Source organism: Glycine soja, chromosome 6 (genome assembly GCF_004193775.1).
Source record: "Glycine soja cultivar W05 chromosome 6, ASM419377v2, whole genome shotgun sequence".
NCBI classification, from domain to species: domain Eukaryota; kingdom Viridiplantae; phylum Streptophyta; class Magnoliopsida; order Fabales; family Fabaceae; genus Glycine; species Glycine soja.
In genome coordinates, this window is record NC_041007.1 from 32,641,233 (window position 1) to 32,650,725 (window position 9,493).

Below are 9,493 nucleotides of genomic sequence, written 5' to 3' on the forward strand. Positions count from 1 at the left end.
TCCTCATGAAACTATTCTATGTTTTGTGAATTTACGCAATGCTTCAATTCCTTGACTAATTAAAGTCATTGGAATAATGTCTCAATGTTCTCATTATCATAAGGATATAGGTATTAATTGCATGTGTTGCTGTAGTAGAAACCTATGTAATGAAAACTAGGTGGTAAAGTGATTTGTTCATGCATTTTCATGACTTTTGCTATTATGCCAATACAATCTTCTTAGTTTACCTCCTTTTTTACCCAAGCAATGAAAAGCTTTTCCTAGTTTGCGGCTGAGGTAAGCATGTTATCCTTGATAATTTGATGTCCTGGTAGAAGAATGGTTCATTAGCGTGGGCTTTGATTGTTTGGCGTTGTAGCTTATTTTTCAGTTCGGTAGACAAAATTGTCAGTGTTCTTATCCATCTTTTGTCTGGTATGTTATACCTTTATTTTTCAGTAGTCCTTTTTCTAAACAAAATAATTAAATTTTGGAAAATCTTACTCTTTTATGATCATTATAGGCTCATGCTTTCCATTGTCAAATATTGGAAATATATACACACACACACACACACATATATATTGGGTCAATGTGTTGTTGTGTACTAAATTATATATAGATAATATACCGAGCATGTGTAAAATTGTTTCAATCCATATTTTGATTTTTTCTCATAGGTTTTTGCTTCTTAGATTTGATTGGAAAAATATGGATCTTTTTGGTTGCTAAAATCTGATATAGATGGGTTCATTCTTGTGTGTCAGGTACCTTATCTTAGAAACTTATCTTATAAAATAGGAATTGATGATTAGCTTATGAACATTGTGCTCCACATTTCATTTTCAACCTTTTTCTCTTTTTTTTTTCTTTTTTCACATAATAATTATTCAAGGAATACTTCAACCCAACAATAATTACCTTTTTTTTGTCTTTTTCAAACTTTGGTGCTTGAGGTATGGGGTTCTTTTGCTTCTTTAGACTCTCTTTCTCTTTATAGACAATGATAATGCAATAAAAAAACACTTCTAGGTACAAAGTTTTTAACCCAATTTTTCTTTTTGTTGACAGACACAGGAAGAACAAAAATCTAAATTTTTTTTGAAAGATAAAAGAGTTAAGAAATTAATAAAAATTACATTTCACAATGATTGGGATGATCCTCTCCGTTGAGATGTTGTGGAATGAAATACACTAGAGTTGATATGGGATTTTTGAGGAAGGAAGAAAGGAAGGTTTTGATAGATTAGAGCATAAAAGAGTAGAATTTGATGGGTAGGTAAAGAAGCCAAATATGACAACACCAAGGATGTAGGCAGGAAACACCCCAAGGAAAAAAAATGACAAAACAATTGACAGAAAAAAGGGATGATACACCTTTGCATGCTGCAGCAAGAGCAGGGAAGTTGGCTGTGATGAAAGATACCATTTTGGAAACCGATGAAATTGAATTGCATTAGTTATTAGACAAGCAGGATCAAGATGGGAAAACACCCCTTTATATTGATGTTGAATATGGTTAGGTTGATGCAGTTAGCTAGATGATTCAGTATTATAATAATATCATATTATCACTAATAATTCGGCTCAATAATTTGGTTACAACTTAACTAATTCAGTTGCAACAATATTCCATACATTCCTATATTTTTATAGCTACACTTAGATGACTAGGCTAATTCATTTAGTTTTCAAATTCTTTCTCTCAACTTTCTCTCCGGAGTTTCTTTCCTTTTCTATCATTTTCCAATTTTATTCATTTATTTGTTTTTGCTTTTATGTGTTCCAACTATTTTTTAAAAATTTAAACAACCAAATAAGAAAAAAAAAACCATGGCTTGTGCGTATGCATGAGCCCGAAACTAGTTCCTAATAAAACAATAATTTTATTTTTAATCTTTGACCATTTTTTTAATCTCTGATAAATCAATAAATTCTGTTTTTATTATCTATAATTTTTAACAAATGAAAAACTTATTAGAGAACAAACACAAAATTCGTTATTTTATCAGGAATTAAAAAGAGTGTCAAGGATCAATTTTTTTTTTTAGTTTTATCAAGGAACAAGATCGAAGAAAAGCTTAAACACAAAATTCGAATATTTATTAAAAATTACAAGCATATTTTAACTTTAATTTTATAATAGTTATTTATTGGGTCTAAGCAGGGGCGGACGCATGTTGAGGCAGAGTGTGGCTATAGCCACACCAGAATTTTTGAAATTATAATTTTAACTTAAAACTTTTTAAGTTAATTTATTAAATTAAAGATATTTAGTAAAATTAACTATTATGCTAATTGATAAATAAAAAAATAACCTAAAGAACATGTAATTATAACAAAAATCATTAGTTTTAATTTTTAAGATAATTTTTTATACTTATTATTTTTGTTTAAATATTAAATATTTACTAATGTTAAATAATATAATGTTAAAAATAACGTTTTTTTTTATAATTACACGTTCTTAGTTTGTTTTTTTTACAAAGGCTACATGTTTGTAGTTATAAATCAACACTAAGTTATGATATTAAAATAATAAACATATAGTATTAAAATAAAATTTTAATGAAATAAATATATAACCCAGAGATAGCTAATGTAATAGGTTGTGCTTCGGGCAATAACTTTATGACTGCTCCTACGATTCAAAAGGATAGAGACAAGAATTGCTTCGGGACAAACAAGTATCTCAATTTGAAGAGAGTCAGATAGAGACTGGTAGTGGATTAAATCAAGAATCATCTATTACTAAAGTGGGTGACACTCATTGGGGTTCCCACTTTAGGACTTTCACTAGTTTGATGACTATATATGGTTCCATTATTGAGGTACTTGAAGAAGTCAGGAAAGATACGTCATTTGAAAAATATGGTGAAACTATGCTTTTGCTAGATGTGCTTCAGTCCTTTGATTTTATTTTCATGTTATACCTGATGGTTGAGATTTTAGGATTTACAAATGATTTAAGTGTAGTGCTACAAAAGCGTGATCAAGATCTTTTGAATGTTTTATCACTTGTCAAAGCCACCAAAGAAGAATTACAAGAAATGAGGAATGATGAATGGGAAGAACTTATATCTAAGGTTATGGAAATTTGCAATAAGCATGATATTGATGTGCCTGATTTGGATGCACTGAATGTGCAAGGGAAGAAACCTAGATGACATGCTATCACTTCTAGTGTTTCTGATTTGCATCATTATAAGCATGATTATTTATTTAGTGTTTTAGATTTGTAGTTGCAGGAGCTCAATGATAGGTTTGATGAAGATAATACTGAACTTTTACAATGTGTTTCAAGTTTGAGTCCCTCATCATCATTTGAAGCTTTTGATGTGAAAAAATTGTTGAGGATGGTTGAACTTTATCCAAATGATTTTGTAGATGTGCCGAAAGTGGTGGTGCGACATCAATTTTAGAATTATGTTAGAAATGTTCGATGTGATCCAAAATTTGTAAAGTTAAAAGGACTTTCAGACCTTTATGCAAAGCTTGTGAAAACAAAAAAGTGCAACACATTTGAAACGTTAGTCTTGCCGGTAGCAACTGCAAGTGTGAAACGTGTTTTTTCAGCTATGAAGTTTGTGAAGAGTCAGCTATGTAACAAAATGGATGATCAATGGTTAAATGATCATCTTGTAACTTTTATAGAAAGAGATGTTCTTGGAACAATCAACAATGATGTTATTTTAGCCCATCTTCAAAAAATGGATAGTAGACGAATTTTATTGTAAATACATTTTCTTAAACAACATTATTTCTTATTTTCAATATATTTTAGTCTATAATTTCTTTTATATTTTAGCCACACTGAAATTTATTGTCTGGATCCGTCCCTGGGTCTAAGGTGTATTTTTGGTTTAGACGATCTTTCATTGGAGATAATCTTATTTGAGTAGACTCTCAACGACAAAATTCTCTCTACTAAGTATTTAATTATGATTTGAAATTATTTTAAAAGATTTTTATAGAAAAAAAAAGCATTGTGTAAAATTTGGAAAGATGATAAAAAAAATTATTGTATTTAATCAAGACTTTCAAGATTTTTCTTATAACAATAAAATTTAATGGTATTTAAATGTCAACTTTAAAAAGTGGTATGATATTTAAAATGATAGAGATTTTGATGAATTGTTTTAAAGATGAGATTTGGACAAATTTTGTGACTTTTTATAATTATAAATATAACATTTATCAAGCAATAATTCTGCCTAAATCCTTGAGACTTTTGTTTTCTCTCATTCCAGAGTTTTTTTCTTTTTCCCCTTACGAATAATTTTTCAAAATTCTTGCTTCCTTGAAGGCGGGAACGCTTGTACATGATAGACTACTCGGGCATCTCTTTCTTCCAATCCTACGTGTTTTCATGCAATCATGTAAAAAATTGTTTCTTACTTTTTTTTTCGGGTTAATTAATTGCTATTGCTTATTTATATGATTGTTCAATTCTGTATTTGGCATTGAGCATGACAATATATCACTATATTTTTTTTATGCTTTTATACGTAATTGCTATAATCATATGATTGTTCAATTGTGCATTCGAGGTTGTGCAGGGCATTATGCGTCTCGGAGCAGAAAAAATATAAATGCAATTAGCGTCTTCGTCAGTTAGCGTAATCATGTAAAAAATGTTCTAGTAGGTGTTGTTAGGAACTACTGACTAGGCATCGCAAAATAGACTCAAATCTTATGAGTATTTATAAAGTGATTTACAAATAGACAAAGTAGTTATGTGTTTAATGAAATTGGAAATGGGATAGATATTTAGTTGCATTATTTTTTTGAGATGGATGCTGATAAGGATATTATAGAACTCGTTTTGCACATATCATATATAATATATATTAATATAATTAAAATATGTTATTGAAGTAAATAATTTATATTATATTTTTTTTATAAAAAATAATACTAATATTTTTCTAATTTTATGACTACCAATAACATATAATATAGAATAGTGAATCATAATTTAACATATCTCATATTAAATTTATTTTATATTTTATTTAAGAATATTGAATTATAATTATTTATTTTTATGTATAAGTTTATGACTTTGTTAATAAGTTCTTTTAAGTTTTAAGATTGACTTCTAACTATAAATGGATATTTTGTGTTGTTTGGTGCTTCAAATTAGTAATATAGATTTGTATCTATTGAATGACTTAATTATCTTTGTAATATTGTTTATTTATGAGTTAAGTTTGGATAAAACAATATTATGTTTGTTTGTTTTTAATATTGTGTGTGGATGTTGTTAATGCTATGTTTAAATTTTTGTTTTGCTTAAACATGTTTTTGATACCTGATGTATATCCAATTTTTGCTTTTACTCTTTAATAAACTTTTATTTTGGTTTAAGTCCCTAATAAAATAATAATTCTACTTACATTCTTGTTATCTTGTGAATAAATAGTGTACACACTTCCATAAAAAAAAATAGTGTATACACTGTTGATAAAATAGTGTCCATTGTTGTGTATGGTAAGTTTTGTTTTATCACTTTAATAATAAAGTTTAATGGCTATATATTGTATTACACAAACAATGTTTTTATATTATTTGTATAAAAGACTTTACATTGTTAATTAATAAAAAAAATTGTTAGTATGATTTTTAAAGTAACCAAAGAGAGTTTGTGCTATACACAATGGTTAGAAAAGTTGAAAAAGAAAGAGAATAAAAAGAGAGATTAGAGTAAAAAAAAAGTTAAATATATTTTTTGTCTTCTAATTTATTGATTAGGTTTGATTTGGTCATCTAATTTTCTTTTGGATTCAATTTGGTCCTCCGTCTAAAATAAACTAATATTGTTAGGAAATTGTGTTTTTAAATCCTTCATCAATTAGTATGATGTTAGCAATTATTTTGAACAAATGAGAATTTAAAAGCATAGTTTACCAAAAAAAAAAAAAAACTATACATATAATTGTCTTGTTAGACTCCTCGAGATTGGTATGTCAATAGACTTCTAATGTCATTTTTACTTTATCAGTTAATGTTGCTACTTGACAACAAAAATTAAAATGACGTATACTACAAAAAAAAAAAAAAAAAACTTCAAAGGTGTTGGCGCTAAAAATCTTTGTTATTGAGGCTAGTTGTTTATCATTAGCTAACAACTAATTTAGCTAGCTAATTCAGTAGATGACTATTGACTAACGCAGCTCAATCTAAATGGCTTCTAGCTTGACCCAATGCTAGAAATGACTAATGACTAAAATAGTTGTTTGATTTGTTTCTGACAGTTAATAGCTAAAATAATTGTTTCTGATGAACAATGACTAATGACTAGCGTAACAAAATTGAACAAAGAAGTAGCCCAAAATCAAACCTATTTCGGGAAAGACCATTATGGAAACATGCATCCATAATTGTCATAGGTGAGTAGCAAGGACAAATGCATTTCAGAGAGAGTGGGGACAAGTAGATATTTATTTTTCTTTAACATAATATATGTGTTTGGTTATAAATTATTACTAAAACTTAAAATATAATTAAAATTTCAATATTAAGTTTGCCCCCATTAGTTTATATATGTGTAAGTGTTGTCCCTACAACTAAATTTTTTTAAGATCTTGTAGGGTAGTTATATCTGTAGAAGCAAGGCTTCAAGAAGTTTTTGATGATGCCAATAGTCAAGCATATCCAAACCAACTCAAGGAGATTATGATTTCAAGAAAGATTTGTCTTCGTGAATTATTCAAGTAAACATCAAGCAATCCAAGATATTCAAGTAAGATTGAATAGATAGATTCTTAAGTTAGATTTACAAGTTAGATTTGAGAGCACAAAGATTTGGCCAAGTTATTTTTCCTTCAAAACAAATGATTTTAAAGTTTTCTCTTTGGTAATCGATTACAAGAAGCACAAAAGCTTTCTGAAAATCATTTCAAACATTCTTCAAAGGTTTTCAAAATGTGTAATCGATTACCAACATATTGTAATCGATTACCAAAGGCTTAAAACATTTAAAATACATTCAAAAAGATTTTAAAAAGGATTTTTTAAATTGTAATCGAATACCAGTTCATTTAATCGATTACCAGTGCTTTAAAATGTTTTAAAAGATTTTTGAAATCTTGTAATCGAATACACAAACCTTGTAATCGATTACCAGTGACTCTGAACATCAGAAATTCAAATTTTAAATTAAGAGTCACAACTGTTCAAGAAAAATAATTGTGTAATCGATTACACCAAGATTGTAATCGATTACTAGTGAGTAGTTTCGAAAAATATTCCCAACAGTCACATCTTTTCATTTGAATTTTGAATGGCCATCAAAGGCCTATATATATGTGTGACTTGGGAATGAAATATTTTGAGATTTTTGCTTATTCAAAATGTTTTATCCTCTCAAGAGATTATGAGAGTTTTGCTTGTGTAAAATGTTTTTATCCTCTCAAAAGATGATGAGAGTTTTTCATTGCCCAAAAAGTTATATCCTCTCAAGAGATTAAGAGAGTTTTTGATTGCCCAAAAAAAGGTTTTATCCTCTCAATTGATTAACAGAGTTTTTCACTGAATTCAAAGTTCTTCTCCTCTCAAATACAAATCATCTTATCTTCACAATTCCTTGGCCAAACACTTGTGACATTCAATAAGGAATTGAGCGCTTCATTGTAACATCTGTCTCTTCCAAGAGAAATCATTTCTTCTTCCTCTCTTTCTGATTAAAGGGCTAAAAGACTGAGAGTCTCTTATTGTATGGCATCTAAACACAAAGGAAGGGATGTCCTTGTGTGTTTCAAAAGTTGTAAAGGATTACAAGATAGTGAAACTCCCAAGCGAGTTTCTTGGGGGCTGGACATAGGCAACGGACTTTGCCGAACCAGTATAAAAACTGTGTTTGCACTTTCTGTTCCCTCAAACTCTTTTATTTATTGTTGCTTATTATTTCTATTCAGTAAGTTTAATTTGAATTATTATTAAGGAATTCATTTTAAAAGGAATCTTGGGACTTGGGTTAAAATCTGTATAGAAATTTTAATTGGGGAATAGTTTGTAAAATCTTAATTCAACTCTCCTTTCTTAAGATTTCTGAGGCCACATGTCTAACAATATCAACAAAAATCACAAACTTATTAATATAGTAATGAAAATCTTTATATATATATATATATATATATATATATATATATATATTACATAATGAAAATCTATATAAAGTTCTTTTCCTCTTATATGTATTATTGATTTATGGCTAAAATATGTTTGTGATCCCTGATATATACTTGACTTTTATTTTTTATCCTTGATAAAAATTTTCTTCACATTTGCTTCTTGATATTTGAAAAGTTTTATTTTAGGTTCATGTCATCAGTTAAGTGATGACGAGTTGGTTAAATATTTGATAATGTGATTTGTGGCGGTTAATATTCATTTTGAAATTAAAATTATAATTTTTTACTGCTAAAAACCACTAGAATCAATTAAAGCACAAAAAAATGCAATGAAATATTCTCAATCTCAATCATACAAAATCAAACTCAAATTTAAATTTGTTTTCTTCAAGCTACTTAAAAGCCTCCTATCAACAACATTTGAAAACCAAAAAATTACAAAACAAAAAAATCAAAAATGCTATAAGCAAAAAACATAAAATATGCTAAGATTGTGATGAGAATCCCAAAGTTGCCCAAATACAGGGACTTATGACCAGGAGTAGGACCAAACAGCTAGAGAATTCCCTCCAAGAAATGGTATCAGCCATACTTGACAAGACCCAAGTGGAGAAGGATGAAGGCCCAAAGGCACTACCAAGAATCATCTTGATTGTTGCTGAAGGCCCATGTCAAATATGTTAGACAAGTGGTCTCGATAACTTAAGAGGGGGGTGAATTAAATTTCAAAATTTCTCACGAACAAACTTTTAACCTCTTTCTAAATGATAAGCTCAGAATGCAGAAGAAGAAACAGTAATCAATTTAATAATGTTCTTTAAACATGCAAGAAAAAATTGATTGCAATAACATAAATGAGATAAGGGAAGAGAGAAATACAAACTCGATTTATACTGGTTCGGCCACTTCTCGTGCCTACGTCCAGTCCTCAAGCAATCCACTTGAAATTTTCCACTATATCTGTAAATCCTTTATAGACTTTGAACACACCTTGGGATCCCCCACCCTCGTGTTCAAGATTCTCCAAGAGACAACCCGTCTCTTGATTACAATTCTCTCTATCCAACAAACAACTAGTCTCTTGATTACAACTGACTTTCGAAGATGAACAGAAAGATTTCTCTCATTTAGAGTGGATGATACAAATTGAAGATTTTAGAGGAATTTCTCTCTTTTAGAGATGATAATACAATTTGAAGTTCCTAGATGAATTCTCAATATATTTGCAAGTGTTTGCCCAAGAGTCATTGAGATAGCATTTGACAATTAAGTTCTCTTAGAATATCTCTCTCTTAACTTTCAAAGTCGGTCACACATATATATAGGCCCTTCGTGCCTTTTCAAAAATAGTTTGAAGAAATGTGTCTTTTCAAAAA